Genomic DNA, 14,928 nt, shown 5'->3' with positions numbered 1-14,928 from the left:
AGGAAAAATAATCAAATCTTAACAGTAGTGTTCAATTAGCAGGAGTTCCATATGGATATTAAATCTGGGAGAGCTGTGAAGCATCACAAAGACAAATACACACGAGAAGGAACTGGATATCCTTACCTTCCAATTTCTAATTAAGATAGCTAGGCTTAGAAGAATATTGGGGCTAATAGTATTTAAAATACTGAATGAGAAGAAAAACTGATGGGATTATATCCATTTTATTTATTTCTTGGCAGAAAATATCCCACCAAAATATCCCACCAAGTAACAAAAATAGCAGGCTCAGATTTATTGAATCCTTCAGTAAAATAAGAGTTGAAGAATTGACATCAATACCTTGACCTACAATTTTTAGTCCTTCCAGAGTATTTCTTTAAGTCTTTAGTTCTTGAAATTATCATTGCATATTTTATCTGCTTCTTTCCACTGAATTTGTAATAGATCTAGAATACTGTAATTATAATTATGCAAAGCATATCTATGTACAATTAAAGAAACTTTTCATTCAAATGACTCCTTTATTTTATACAATGACTGTTTTATATATAACATATACTCCAACTCTTTATGTAGCATTGTAAAATTACTTCTATTACTTTTTTCCTAACATTTTATATATAATAAGAAAACAAAAGGAGTACAACAATTCAATATAATTCATACTGTACATTAAACATTTTTGAGACAGATATTCAGATCAAACAATGGATTGAAATAAACATGAAATGAACAAATGATGACATTATTACCCCAGTATATCTTAAGGATATTGGTGTTCTTTGAATAGCAGAATTTATAAGAAAGCTCAGCTTCCTTTAATTATAATGAGTTTGATGATTTGGGAAACTAGAGAGCAGTAGTATGTTTTTTTTTAAAAAAAACTGTTTCCCAAACAGTTTGATGGTACTTCCTGATTCCAGGAGGAATTACCTATGCTTTCTTTGTTGGAAAGTCCATTTTGACACAAAGCCAATTTTCTATTCCAACATATTGTGCTGGTTTGTAGAAGAATCCAAATGTAGCAGGGCAGCAGAGTTATGGAGAAATAGCCTCACAATAATCATGTATACATAGGAAGGCTGGATAAAAACAGAGCAGTCATTGGCTGACAGGCGTTTTCATATGGTGTCATTGTCCTTGAAACAGGTAAGAACAATGCAGGATAACATTTGGGGTTTCGCTTGAAGATTGAAGGGACTGAAGATGGAAAGTGTTGTCATCCAGAAGGATACGTGGTCTAAAAATATTAATAGTTCTCATTGCTGAGAATAAAAATAATGAACCCCGTATTTGGGCTTGGATATCAAATGAATAGGAAAGGACTGCTGTAATTGTATTAATTACACAGTATTTGTCATGTATGTCAAATGGAAGAAGATAAAATACCATGGCATATTAACAGTAAAACTTTTTTTAAAATGATGCCCTGGTTTATTTTTCTTTCGTTTAGACTGGCTAGGAGCTCCAGTTTTGCTCTCAAGTAGGCTGACAGTGTATGCAAGGAGAAGCTGGTCTTTTGATAAGGTGCTCTAGCAATAACAGCTCTCCTCTGTCTTTTGACTGACAGCCCTGTTTTATCAGATACAAGGAATGTATTTTCACCCAAGACAAGTGGGTAAAATCTAATTTGTCTTCAATGGGACCCTACTGTGAAATGTTAAACTGACCTTTTCAAAAGAAATTTACCTGATAGTTCCAAGTGAAGCCCCAGCATTAAGCTAAGCCTGTCACCAGGACATGATTAAATTCCTTTAAATGTACAGCAGCTGAGCATATTATTAATGGAAATTGAAATTGGTGTAAATGGTAACCATAAATTTCAAAAGGTAGATGGGAGGGAAAACCATTTGAAGGTTAAGGTGTCTTATATACCCAAGAATTCATTGCAATGAATGAGAAACATTGTTCCAGATCCAATGCAACTGCAACATCTTTATTTGCCTTTATTTATTCTTTGTTCCGCCAACCAACTTGTGTCAGTTGTTTTTAGCTGCACAAACTAAAAGTGCTTTACCTTGGTCAATTTTATGGAATAGGACAATTTTCAAGAAAATTTCTGAATTACAATATGTCTATTAAAACATATACTATGTCCCCTCCTCCCCCTTTGTGGTGATCTTTACTCCTACTAATTTCATGGATACATCTTTATAGTTTTCTCAACAATAATATTGAGATAACTTGCTTCTGCCTTCGTCTCCATTGCTTTTAGAGGTGTTCAATCAGCTTCTCAGACAGCTCTAGATGGATTCTCATGAAGGAATGTAAAACTCCCCGCCATGCAAGAATATGGAAAGCCTTACACAAAAATAGATATGAGTGATAGTCTAATTTTGACATGGCTGCTCCTTCATTTCTTTGTTGTTGTTGTTGAATGAGACTCACACTTAAATCTGTAGTGACATTCCTTTATATTTGATATAACATGCATATATTTTGTACCTAGATAAAGATTAATAGCAAGTCAAGATATTTGATTGAATTCTCTAGAGAAGAAACAAGAATAAAACATTGCAATCTCCTCTTTTATTAAAGTACATGAATTTCTGAGTCACCCTATGTCATATAGTACCATGCCTTAGCAGTGAAAAAACTGTTGTAAATTATAGACTAATAGTAAATGGATCTTGTGATATACCATTTATTTCTGTCACAGATTCTATGCCCATTTTTACTTGTACTCTATTATATTCTGACAGCCTAAGAATAAGACACCATCTGATGTGTTGCAAGCATTGAACTACAAATATCATTTTGGAAACATGAAATAGCTCATTTCAAAAACATCAGGCTATAACACCATGACACATAAACACCAGTGTATCAATTCAGTAATACACTGCTTGAACACTTCTCCTTGACTACGGCATACTGTTGTATTCTTGATACACAATACATACTGTTGGCCATTTTTCTGTAGCATTTTTTTATTCAGGTTTCATATGCTATATTAATCTTCTGCTGTGTGCTCTCATTTCATTTCCTGTAAAAAATATGTTTTCCACTGCTGAAACTGACCTCAGGTTAGGTGTCAAGGGAACAAATTACCACTTCATATCCCAGGAGAAGCTATAAATGTACTTTCTTATGACCCAGATAATCCTCACATACATAGTGATAAATATAGTGCTAATGACACAAGGATCTCACATGCTCCTCTGGATGATGTTTTTAAAACATGAAAACCTCAAGATATTGGTTTTAATGAAATATATTTTATTATGCAGCATCATATGAGAATCTGTAAGTTTTGATTTTGGACTACCTCTAAAAGAAGATTGCTACAGTTAAGATACATCCCAAAATGCATCACCATAGTGTAGTTATATAACAGGAAAGTGAAAGGACTTTTTTTCTTACTAGTAATAAAGTCAAATATGAAGGTATAGCACCTTAGGTTGATTTACAGTACTGATCCAGAATAGTAACCGTAATATGGCAGGTCAAAATTTGTTGGCCTTCTGGGTAAACTAGAGAGAAATTGTGGTATCCTGATATTCTCTGAATTCAATTGTTTTCTTGCAGAAGTTTCATTACTAAACTATGTAACATCATTAGGGCTAGTCAGGATTGGGGTTTGTTCTCATTTTATATTCCAGCGCTTGCCTTGGATGGAAGTAAGGTTGGTGGTTCCTTGATTTGCCTGTTGTTTATGTTAGCTTGTTCGGCAATTCCTATTGGGGTATTGTTTGCTTCTTGATTGTTGGCCTGATATTAATCTTGGTATTAATCTCTGCTCATCTGGGTGTTGATTGCTGGTGAGGAGGTGTTTTGATCTTTTTGTTTCCTTTTTGGTTTTTTGATTGTCTCTTTTGAATAGTATGTAAATGTTGTTAATGTCTGTGTGCCTTTGATAGTCAGTTTGTCCAAGTGCTAGGTTTCCAAGCATTCTTTAGCATTTTTGGTCTCGGCTTGATCTAGGATGGTCACAGTTTCCCAGTTGAAACTATGATTAAATCTGTCTATGTGTTGTGAAATTAAAGAGTTTTCATTATTTCTTCTGACTGCTAGTTGATGTTCATGGGTGCAATCTGTTAGTCTTTGACTTGTTTATCCTATGTAGTGACTATTATGTTGTAGAATGATATATGTTGTAGAATGATGACTCCTGTTTTTTTTCTTATGTTGGATTTTTTTGGTTTATTTAAGATGTTTTGGATGGCTTCAGTTGTTTGCATTATGCTGATGCCATGTGATTATAATACTCTGTTGGGGGTTTCTGAGATGTTTTTGATGTAAAGCAATGTTATCCTTTACATAGCTTGTGCTGGTTGTGCTATATTGGATTGAGTCATCAAGCACTTTTTCCTAAGGTTGCATGGATATTCATTTTGTTGAAAGTTTTTTTCTGTTCAGGTTGCTGCAATAAGTTTCTGCTTGTCTAAATAGTGTTCTTACACAGCTTTTCTTGTTGGACGTTGACATTACTTTGGTAGTGGAGCTCTTGATTGCTGTAAAGTTGTTTTACAATAATAAATTTGTGGTTCTAATTTGCCATCATTGCCTCTGCTGATGAGGATATCCAGGACATCCAGAAAACCATACGAAGATGCATCCACTGCGTCTCATCCACCACTGTTCCTCTTTGAGAATTTGGTTTTCTTAGTGAGGTTGTTGAGAGTTCTCTTGATTCAATTGTCTAGTTTCTATATGAGTTGCTATTCATTAAGATGTAAGTTTCTTTGTTTTCTAGTAATTCTTTTGCTTTTTGTATATATTGTGATCTGTCCACGATAACTATGTTTCAGCCTTTGTCTGCTGGTAGTATGATGATAGTCTCATGCTTTTTTTTTAGTTTTTTGAGGATCATTTTGTCCTCTGTTTTGAGTTATTTTGTTTTGATTTTATTCTGGTCTATGGTATGATAGTTTGTCTGATACTTTCTTGAGTCACTGTGGGAAGTCCTGTAGTTTTAAATGCTCCTTCTAAGACTGCAAAACATCCTGGTTGATTAGCATCATCTATGTTATAATTGAGGCCTTTCTGTAAAATATTGTGTTCTGACAGACAACTGGACATGTTGACTACCCATTCATGCTCTGGGGCCTCTTTGATTCTGGAGGTTTAATTTGAGTGGTTTGCTTACAGTTTGCTTTTCCTGTTTCTGGCATATTTTTGGGAAGTAGTCTTGATGGTGGTTGTCAGCCTTTCTATATGCTCTGGTATGATGATCTGTTCTAGTTGTTTGTTGAGGTTTTCCATGGTGTGCTGATATTTGTTAGTCTGAGGTGTGCTTCTGTGATCATCAGCCGTATCATTTTTCATCCACTTTTTTGGGCTATTTTCCATCCAGCTCTGCAGTTTATTGGATTTTGTATCTGACATCAGTGGACAGGGTATGCTGTCATAAGCACCCATGCAGGAAGAATAGTTGTTCTGTGATGAAAGTATGCCTACATGCACATTTCTCCCATTTGCATGTTTCTTAAAGGGTTTGATGCCCATATGTGATACTGAATCAGAACTAAATCTGCTTAAATGTGAAGCTACATTAACAGAATTTTGCAAGTCTAAAAGTATAAACTTTCTGTCCTCCATTTTTAATTGCTTGTTCCATGAGGGCAGGTCTTCCTTATTTTTTTTTTACTGTTAATCAACTGTGGCCTCCTGCCCCTCTTGTTTGATTGTTTCCTGGGCAACATCTCTTGTCCCCTTTGCTTCATGCTCCGTGCAAAAGCAGTAGTTCATATTTTTGTTTCTCATCAAATTATATACAGTAAATCTTTTCTTTTACATTATGAATCCACTTAATTTTTGATGCATTCCTACATGGAGCAAATGAAAGGAGTTTTGATTATGCCCCAAGATCATTGACTTGTTTTTGATCTTTCATCTGGACACCAATGGTTTTTCAACTGAGACAATGCTAAAATGAAGTTTGCTTTCAGTCACATTGCACTTTTATTTCATTGACAAGTTTGTGCCCTTTTCTTGTGAACAATATGGAAATGGTTTGGCCTTGCAATGTACAGCAGTTGTTGGTTTTTTTCTCAAGCACTAGTATTTGCTCTTTGATGTGTAACCAGGCTTGACATTGCTTAGCTTTTGAGGCATCTGACCTCAGTTGAGAAAGGTCAGTAGGACACAATTAAAAGCATTTCTGTCCTCTTGTAACATCAGGCCAAAAATTCAATTGATCTTGGGAAGAAATGTGAGAAATGTTCCTAGCTATGAATTAGTTTAAATTTTGAAAGTTTCATAAGTTAAAGGTACTATGTCAAATATTCTCAAGCCAAATCTGACTATATATAAGAGTTTATATAATGAACAGAACTCAGTATTTATTTTTAAGATTATTTATTTACTTTTATTTCTTTATTAAATTTTTATACTGCCCATCTCCCCTACAAGGTGAATGTGGGCTATAGCTTAATAAAAACTATGAAAAAAATTATAATACTTTAGTTATAATTTTCTTGTTAATTTAACATTCCTATACTCCCAAAGAAGAGTGAAGCTTTTAATTTACAGAAGAATAGCACATATTCATAAAACATTTACTGTAACTGTGTAGAGTGTATTTGTTAACTGTAATTTAATCCAGAATTTGCCAAAGATATTGCACATGGTTAAATCCTTGGGAAGTGCTAATCATTTTAGGTATTTTATTATTTGCTTCAAAATGTGAAATTGTCTTTTATTAAATATAATGCATTTACTATATTAATTTATGTAGTGATTACAGCATAAAAAGAGCAACACGTTTTACTGAAGGAATAATGCTCATATTTTGGGTTAGTATGAATTAATAAAACCATGAAGACTAACTTAATGTTATGTTCCTATTTCTCTCTCTCTCGCTATTTGTCACTTTTTCCATATATATGTGTGTGTTGGTTTCTTTCTTTTTTTTTTTACTGGTGCTAGTTTTAGGCAATAGCTGTGGAAATTTTAATTCATATCAGTACAAGGAAATATGCAGTAGATAATATTTTTGTTCTAAACAACAGATATTGGAACAAACCCAGAGTTAAATTGAATCAAAGTGTGATCAAGAGATATCTTGCTATAAAGAATAAATAAACCTCTTATCTTAGAATTGACATAATGAAGATAGTTAATTGTTTTGTTGATTAATCAAGGTATCTTTATAATCTACAGTAGGAAGATTTGCTTTATTTATGGATTCAACATATGTTTTGATGAGCACATTTTACACGTTGCACTGCATTATTAACTGATCACCAGATTCATTTCAAATTTAGAGGCCAAAATTGTCTGTATAATGTTTAAACTTGTAAATCTTTACAGTGCTGATTGTCAGTGTGAAGGCATCTACAAGTTATGCCCTTGAACTAACTTCTTTAAACAATCTGATTTTTTTTTATTTCTGAAATTGTTAAGCAACCTATCTGTGAAACTAACCTTCCATATGTCTAACTAACTAACCATTTAATGTTTAATGAAATACTTGCATTAAGTGAAAATTCTGCTGACAGAAAGAATACAGGAAAAAAACAAATATGTATTTTATCTAAAGCTACCATGTTGGTTCCGCCCCAGGCGCCTGATGGACCCAGATAGGTTCCAGACGGCGCTTGGACTTATTCCTTCCTCCCTTTCCCACAGCCCAGTCGAGACCTTAGTTGCGGCTTCGGAGGCTCTCGACCGTGTTGTGCCTTTGCGGCCTCTGACCCGGCGCAGATCCCGGCTCGCTCCTTGGTTCTCCGTGGACCTGCGGGAGATGAAGCGCCGGAGAAGGGGCCTAGAGAGCATTTGGAGGTCCAGTCGGTCTGAGTCTGACCGAACACAGTTAAGATCCTTTTCTAGATCTTATCTTGTGGCAATGGAGGTGGCGAAGCGTGCTCACTTCGCCACCCTCATTGCATCCGCAGATAACCGCCCGGCCGCCCTGTTTAGGGTGACCCGTTCCCTTTTAAATCAGGGGATGGGAGAGGACCCCTTGCAGGGACGGGCTGAGGAGTTTAGTGAGTATCTGGTGGATAAAATCGCTCAGATTCGGGCTGGCTTGGACTCCGACTGGGCAGTGTCTGACGAAGGGGAAACGATGGGTTTGGCCGATAACATTTGGGAGGAGTTTGATCCTGTGACTCCGGATGAAGTGGACAGGATCATGGGGAAATTAAGTGCCGCCACATGTTTGTTGGACCCGTGTCCCTCCTGGCTGGTTTATGCGGCCCGGGAGGTTACACGAGGCTGGCTCCTGGCAGTTATAAATGCTTCCTTGAGTGAGGGGTGCTTCACTGCCACCTTGAAGGAGGTGGTGGTAAGGCCCCTCCTCAAGAAACCTGCCATGGATCCAGCTATCTTAAACAACTTTCGTCCTGTCTCCAACCTTCGCTTTCTTCCGAAGGTTGTTGAGAGCGTGGTGGCACGGCAGCTCCCTTTGGTCCTGGAGGAAACTGAGTATCTGGATCCATACCAATCGGGTTTCAGGCCCGGGTACAGCACGGAGACGGCATTGGTCGCACTGGTGGATGATCTCTGGCGGGCCCGAGACAGGGGTTATTCCTCTGTCCTGGTCCTTTTAGATCTCTCAGCGGCTTTTGATACCATCAACCATGGTATCTTGCTGCGACGTCTTGCGGGGTTGGGAGTGGGAGGCACCATTTTACGGTGGTTCTCCTCCTACCTCTCGGGCCGCTCGCAGACGGTGTTGACAGGAGGGCAGAGGTCAACCCCTAGGCCCCTTAATTGTGGGGTGCCTCAGGGGTCGGTGCTCTCGCCCCTCCTGTTCAACATCTATATGAAGCCGCTGGGTGAGATCATCCATGGTTTTGGGGTGAGGTATCATCAATATGCCGATGATACCCAGCTTTTTATCTCCACCCCGAACCAAGCCAGTGATGCCCTCGATGTGATGTCCCGTTGCCTGGAAGCGGTACGGATTTGGATGGGGAAGAACAGGCTCCAGCTCAACCCGTCCAAGACTGAGTGGCTTTACATACCGGCATCTCGACTTGTCCAAGAGGTTCAATCTTTGGTTATGGGAGGAGAGGTGTTGCCTCCCGTTGATAGGGCATGCAATTTAGGTGTCCTCCTGGACTCACGACTCAGTTTTGAAGATCATATTGGAGTCGTGGCCAGGGGGCCAGTTGCGCCCCTATCTGGACCGAGATGCCCTACGTACGGTCACTCATGCACTCGTTACCTCTCGGATAGATTACTGCAATGCTCTCTACATGGGCTGCCCTTGAAGACCACCCGGAGGCTTCAGCTGGTGCAGAATGCGGCTGCGCAGGTAGTGATGGGAGCATCCCAATACTCCCATATTACACCCCTCCTGCGTGAGCTGCATTGGCTACCAGTTGTCTTCCGGGTGAGATTTAAGGTGCTGGTACTTACCTTTAAAGCCCTACATGGCTTAGGCCCGGGATATTTGCAGGACCGTCTGCTACCGGGGATGACTTCCCATCGCCCAGTGCGCTCACACAGAGAGGGCCTCCTCAGGGTGCCGTCGGCCAGACAATGTCGGCTGGCGACCCCCAGGGGGAGGGCCTTCTCTGTGGGAGCACCAGCCCTTTGGAGCCAACTCCCCCTTGAGCTTCGGATGGCCCCGGACCTCCGGTCCTTCCGCCACAACCTCAAAACTTTTCTCGTCCATCAGGCTGACCTGGATTGATGATGGGTTTTTAAATATGTTCTAATTTTTAAATTTTTAACTGTGTAGTTAATTTATTTTGGGGCTGTTATTTAATTCTTTTTTAATTTTTGTACTGTTGTTTTTTATTGTTGTTAGCTGCCCTGAGTCCTTCGGGAGATAGGGCGGCATATAAGTCCCAAAAATAAATAAATAAATAGATAAATAAATAAATGTTGGGTTATTTGTTTGAAGTATACTTCTGTAGTAAAATTACAATTCATCCATTTTAAATGATCTGTGTTTATTTTTATCTGTCATTCAGTTGGCCGTTGGTATATCTCTTTGCAATATGACAGAGTTGAATTTATGATTATTTGATGTATTCATGTAGATTACAATTTGCTATTTTATATGTATCTATTTGTATATACTACTAAAATTCTCAATGTCATTACCATTAACTGCATGAAATAGTGCATCATACGTCAATAAGTTTTGAATCAAGATACCACAAATGGGTTAACATACAGATGGCGTTCAAAATCCAGAAACCATGATTCCCAAGAGAATGAATATTTTGAAAGTTATGGCTGCTGCTGTCACAGGATGGTCATTTGGAGTCTCACAATCCCGTTTACTGTCCCATCCAGCAGCAAGGAATTGACCTTATCATGTGGCTCTTAAAGAAGGAACAACTTTAAGGTACATGAATAAAAGCCTGGATATTTTCAGTGCTTCACATGACCTTTCTCTGACACACAAATGTTCATATGTATTTATATCCCATATTTGTTCAGGAAATCAAGTCACATAGTACTCCATTTACATTTCTTCACAATAACACTGTGAGGTAGGTTGGTCTGAAAGTCACCAAATGAATTGTTGTGGCTGCAGGTGGTGTAGAAACTGGATATCTTGGGTTTCTGTCAAATACATAGCTACTAATCTAGTGGTGGTGAACCTATGTCACGCATGCCAGAGGCGGCACTCAGAGCCCTCTCTGTGGGCACACGCACTGTTGCCACAGCCTCCATCCTCACCAACAGCCCCCCTGGAGGAGAGTCGCCCCCAGGTGTGGCCAACACGAAGCAGTGCAGCCAAGGTCATGGTAGCCAGGCAGTGGGGACAAGAATCCACCCTTGCGCCCCATTGCGCGCAGATGATGCAGCAGGGCACGGTCGGAGGGCATGGCCACCATGGCACTGCTGGGCTGGCTGGGTGATCTGTGGCGGGACGTGGAGGTGGTGGGTGGCCCAGTGGGCAGGGCGGAGCGGGGACAGGGGTGGGAGGGTGGTTTTGGGGCACAGTTAACCTTTAACTGGCTGAACTGATGCGTCATAAGGGAAAACCTTTTTAATCATGGTAACTCAATAGGTTAACTTACAGAAAGCTAGAAGCCATGATTTTCATTTTCAGTGTTCCCTGATACCTTCCCATAAATCAAAGAGGAAGCCTGATAAACTTATAGGGAAAAACAGAAACATTAATCTGATTGGTCTTATAATTCTATTACTTGAAACCGAATTCCAAAGAAATATCTTTCTATTGATTAAAATGTTTATTTAGGCAAACATTCTGCATTTCAAAATTCTCTATTTGACCCATATTTCTGGGTCAGAGGTAGGAATTATGTAAATGCAACAAATGTTAAATACTTCAAAATTGATATAATTGCATTTTAAATTTCAGGTACAAAAGTTCATATAAACCCACATATACCTTTTCAAGCAGGAAATAAAAACAATTAAGACAGATTGCAGTGAGACATAAAACTTTAAAATGTAAAAGGTCACATTGAAAATATTGGAGCATAATCTGCTTTTATATTTAAAACTCAAGTACACTTTCAAGACTAAAGGATGAAAAATATTGTTAATTGAGGTGAGTCTTAAAAACTGAGGTATCCAAATAAAAATTGATATGTAAGTTCAGAACTAAACTTTAACACGTTTCAAAGCATCTGTACTCATCCCCAAACTCCAGAAATATTGTAAATTAAAATGATTAACTTAGACTTTATATTACCAAAATAAGGTGAGACATTCACTGGAGTTCATTAAATTGCACTGTATTTTTCCTTTCCTTCTTCAAAAAATATTTTTGTATATACTTGTATTTACCTTTATCTTCTAATGCATAAAATAATAGTTTTATTTAATCATTTGTTATGTCAAACACTCCTTTTACTGAGGCCTTAATACTGAGTGAACTATATTATCTTCTAATTCTTAGCTTTAATTCCCTAAATTAATGAAGATGGACGGGTGATTTCTTTTGTTCTGCCATAGGTGTTATTTTCAATATGTATATTTCCTTATTATCTGCAATAAAACAATTAACTAGCAGCTTCCCAGAACTAGTTGTTTAGGATGGGTAGCTATATGAAAGAAAGACTAAAGTTGATGATAGCTAATTATGTCTTAGGGTTTAAGAATGTGGGATTAAATTAAATAAAGATTTTATAACCATACCTGTATGAAGAGTGACATATAGTCAAAATAAATCACCAAGAAAGAGGTCTTGAATTCTGAAATATGCGATTGATCAGTAATTTTGGGGGATAATGTTATGAGATCTGAGATATATAAATATGTGTTTTAATCATCATATCTGTAGATGAAAAGGTACAATTACTTAACAGTTGGACAATTCCACATAGTATAAATTTAATCCGTCACAGCAGTTTAAAGCAAATTTTCTTCTCTTCGTGCTTCTTGATCTTCAGATACTGAAAACATACTTAGAACTTAATAAACATAATAAACTGATGAATGCTATCCTTTTTTAAAAAATATATATTTTATTGATTTTTTATCATAGTAACATTAATATTTGGTAAACAGCACGTTGACTGGGTTTGCATTTAAAAACAATCAATAAGAATTAATTTCTATGGTTCCATAATCTACATAGTAGCTTTCTTTGATTTCCTCTACCCTTTCAGCAGAAAGATAGGCCCCTTCAGAAATGACATTCACCAATGTCAAATTCAAAGTGCTGCCAAATCTGAAGGAACCAAAACTTGCCTCACCTTTATACCTCTTAAAAAAAAGGAAATTGAATAAATTGTTCGTCCTTCACATTTTCAGTGGATGTTGTGTACATTTGTGGTGAGATGGGCAGCAAACAAATTTAATAAATAGATAAAATAAATCAGCCTGCTCACTATTGTGTGTGTGTGTGTGTGTGTGTGTGTTTGTAAGGCTATAAAAACATCTTGTTAAAATTGTATTGAAAGCTGTGAAAGTGACATTATTTCACTTCATCATTTTAGCAACCTAGCACTTTCCAGGTTCCCTAACCATGGTTATAGTCTCCCTACTTAAATTAATGGTTATGATAGATTCTAAACCAAAGGCAGACTTTTAGTCTATAAGAAATCAGACTCATTCTAAAGTGGTTTCGTACCACCATAGAATCCACTGCAATTCCCATCAGTTCCTCATTTCATATGAAATAAAAAGTTTTTAAAAGTGCAATAGAAGTTGCACAGCTGCTTATCCCTGCCAAAGAGAAGGTGGAAATAAACATAAATCTTGCCAGGCTCTCCTCTTAATAAATCCAGTCAATCATTCCTTTAAAAGGCCAGGGTGACTAAGGCTCAGAACCTGAGGAAATATGAACAAGAATTTTCCTCCAAGGATAACCTTTCATCCCAAAGGTCTTCAGAACTTCACTGGGCAAAACAAAATTTTGCCTTTCCGTCCTAATTCAGGATACATCATAGGAGGGAAGAAGCTCAACTGTTGAATTCAATTAATATTGTAGATTAGAGATGTCTAAAACTGCTTTTAAAGGATGTATAATTTTTTTGTAGAGTCCCAATATATTAGCTGGCGAAGGAAAAATTAAGCAGTAGAATATGTATGAGATTTCATTAGTCACTAAAGAAGTTGGAAAGAAAATTCACCCATTATTTTTGAACAAATGCAATAATTGAATGGTAAAGGTTGATATCTTAATGCTGTGGAGATTTTATAAAGATATTTTGCACTGGTAAACTTTAAAATGAAATAAATTTCATTTTATCTAGCTAGCTCCAATCATTAATTACAAGGGTTTTGTGCAGTGTAAAAACAAACTTTAGAATATTCAAGAGCTCAGGCATAGAAAACATTAATATGTTCAGCATTTGGGGTTACAAATAAATAATTTTCATGCTATTAAGTTATATTCTAAAATATGCATTACCCATAAGTATACCCTATGTATACTTCTAAAGAAAATAGATGGAAATTTTCTTACGGTTCATGTGTTCAGTGGATGTAGATTGCCTATTATCCTTCCTAAAATGTTACAGGGAGCCAATGCAGGCCTGAGCACATGTTTGCTAATGGAATTTGTGACTTTAAATAATGGGTGCAAGTACCTTGTTATAATACCATATAAATTTCATTTGCCTGACAGGACAAAAAAGAAAAAGAAAAAAAAACAACCTAATGAATAATAATGAAGTTATTTAAATGCCTCATTTTTTTTAAAAAAAAGCCACAAATATGACAATACCTAAGCTATTCTAGGTATACCTCACCATATTTGAGCTAAATTCATAAGGCAAGAGCTGTGTGAATGCATTGGAAATGCAGTGCAACTTTTTTTAGACAAAGCAACAGTGATTAAAATCAAATGTTTATTTTTTCTTCCTTGGGTGCCCCTACAAAATAGCAATGAATCACAGACATCTTAAATATCCAACTCTTTCTTTTCTTCCTTTGTCCTTCATTTATCTACTCCTGGTTCAGGAGAATTAATCTTTAAGTTGAAGACATGTGGGAGGAGCTCTATGATTTAGTTGGAGTTCTAAGTAGCTCTGCCCAGTTACAAAAGATGAAAACTTAATGGTGTTTCCTGTTTATACTTTTTAAAAGAGATACTTGCTTTATAGTTGGAGATCCTAGAGCCGTGGTGGCGAACCTATGTTATGGGTGCCACAGGCGGCATGCAGAGCCCTCTCTGCGAGCATGCATGATGTCTCCCCAGTCCTAGGCCTTCAGCTGGGTTTTATAAAACCTTTTCGCTTTAGGCCTCCGCCGCCGTGTACAAAAAAAAAAAGGTTCAAACAATCAATTTCAACTTCTTGCGGGGAAAAAAGTTTTCGTAAAGTTGGAATTGATTGATTGAACTTTTTAGTCCCACCCAGTCTGCCGTTACCACTGCAGCCATGCCCACCCAATGGGCCACGTCCACCCAATTGGCCACACCCATCAAAGGGCCACACCCACCCGGCATCCGATGATACATAAGTGGGTTTTGGGTTGCAGTTTGGGTACTCGGTGTCTAAAAGGTTCGCCATCACTGTCCTAGAGAGTGTTCCTGCTATAGTTGCTTTCAGTCATGCATTCTTCCCTCATTCTCACATCTCCCTGGTTGCCCAT

At 37.5% G+C, this 14,928-nt stretch overlaps 1 protein-coding gene across 1 annotated transcript in view; it reads left to right on the top strand.

The window, feature by feature from the left end:
• The window catches only part of LOC308668419 (VPS10 domain-containing receptor SorCS1-like), a gene marked incomplete at its 3' end in the record, with an annotated part of 415,624 nt that overhangs the window by 172,814 nt on the left and 227,882 nt on the right, over positions 1 to 14,928 (top strand).

Source organism: Vipera berus (genome assembly GCF_964194415.1).
Source record: "Vipera berus genome assembly, chromosome: 5".
In the NCBI taxonomy this organism is placed as follows: Eukaryota; Metazoa; Chordata; class Lepidosauria; order Squamata; family Viperidae; genus Vipera; species Vipera berus.
This window is presented reverse-complemented; position numbering and strand designations above follow the sequence as displayed.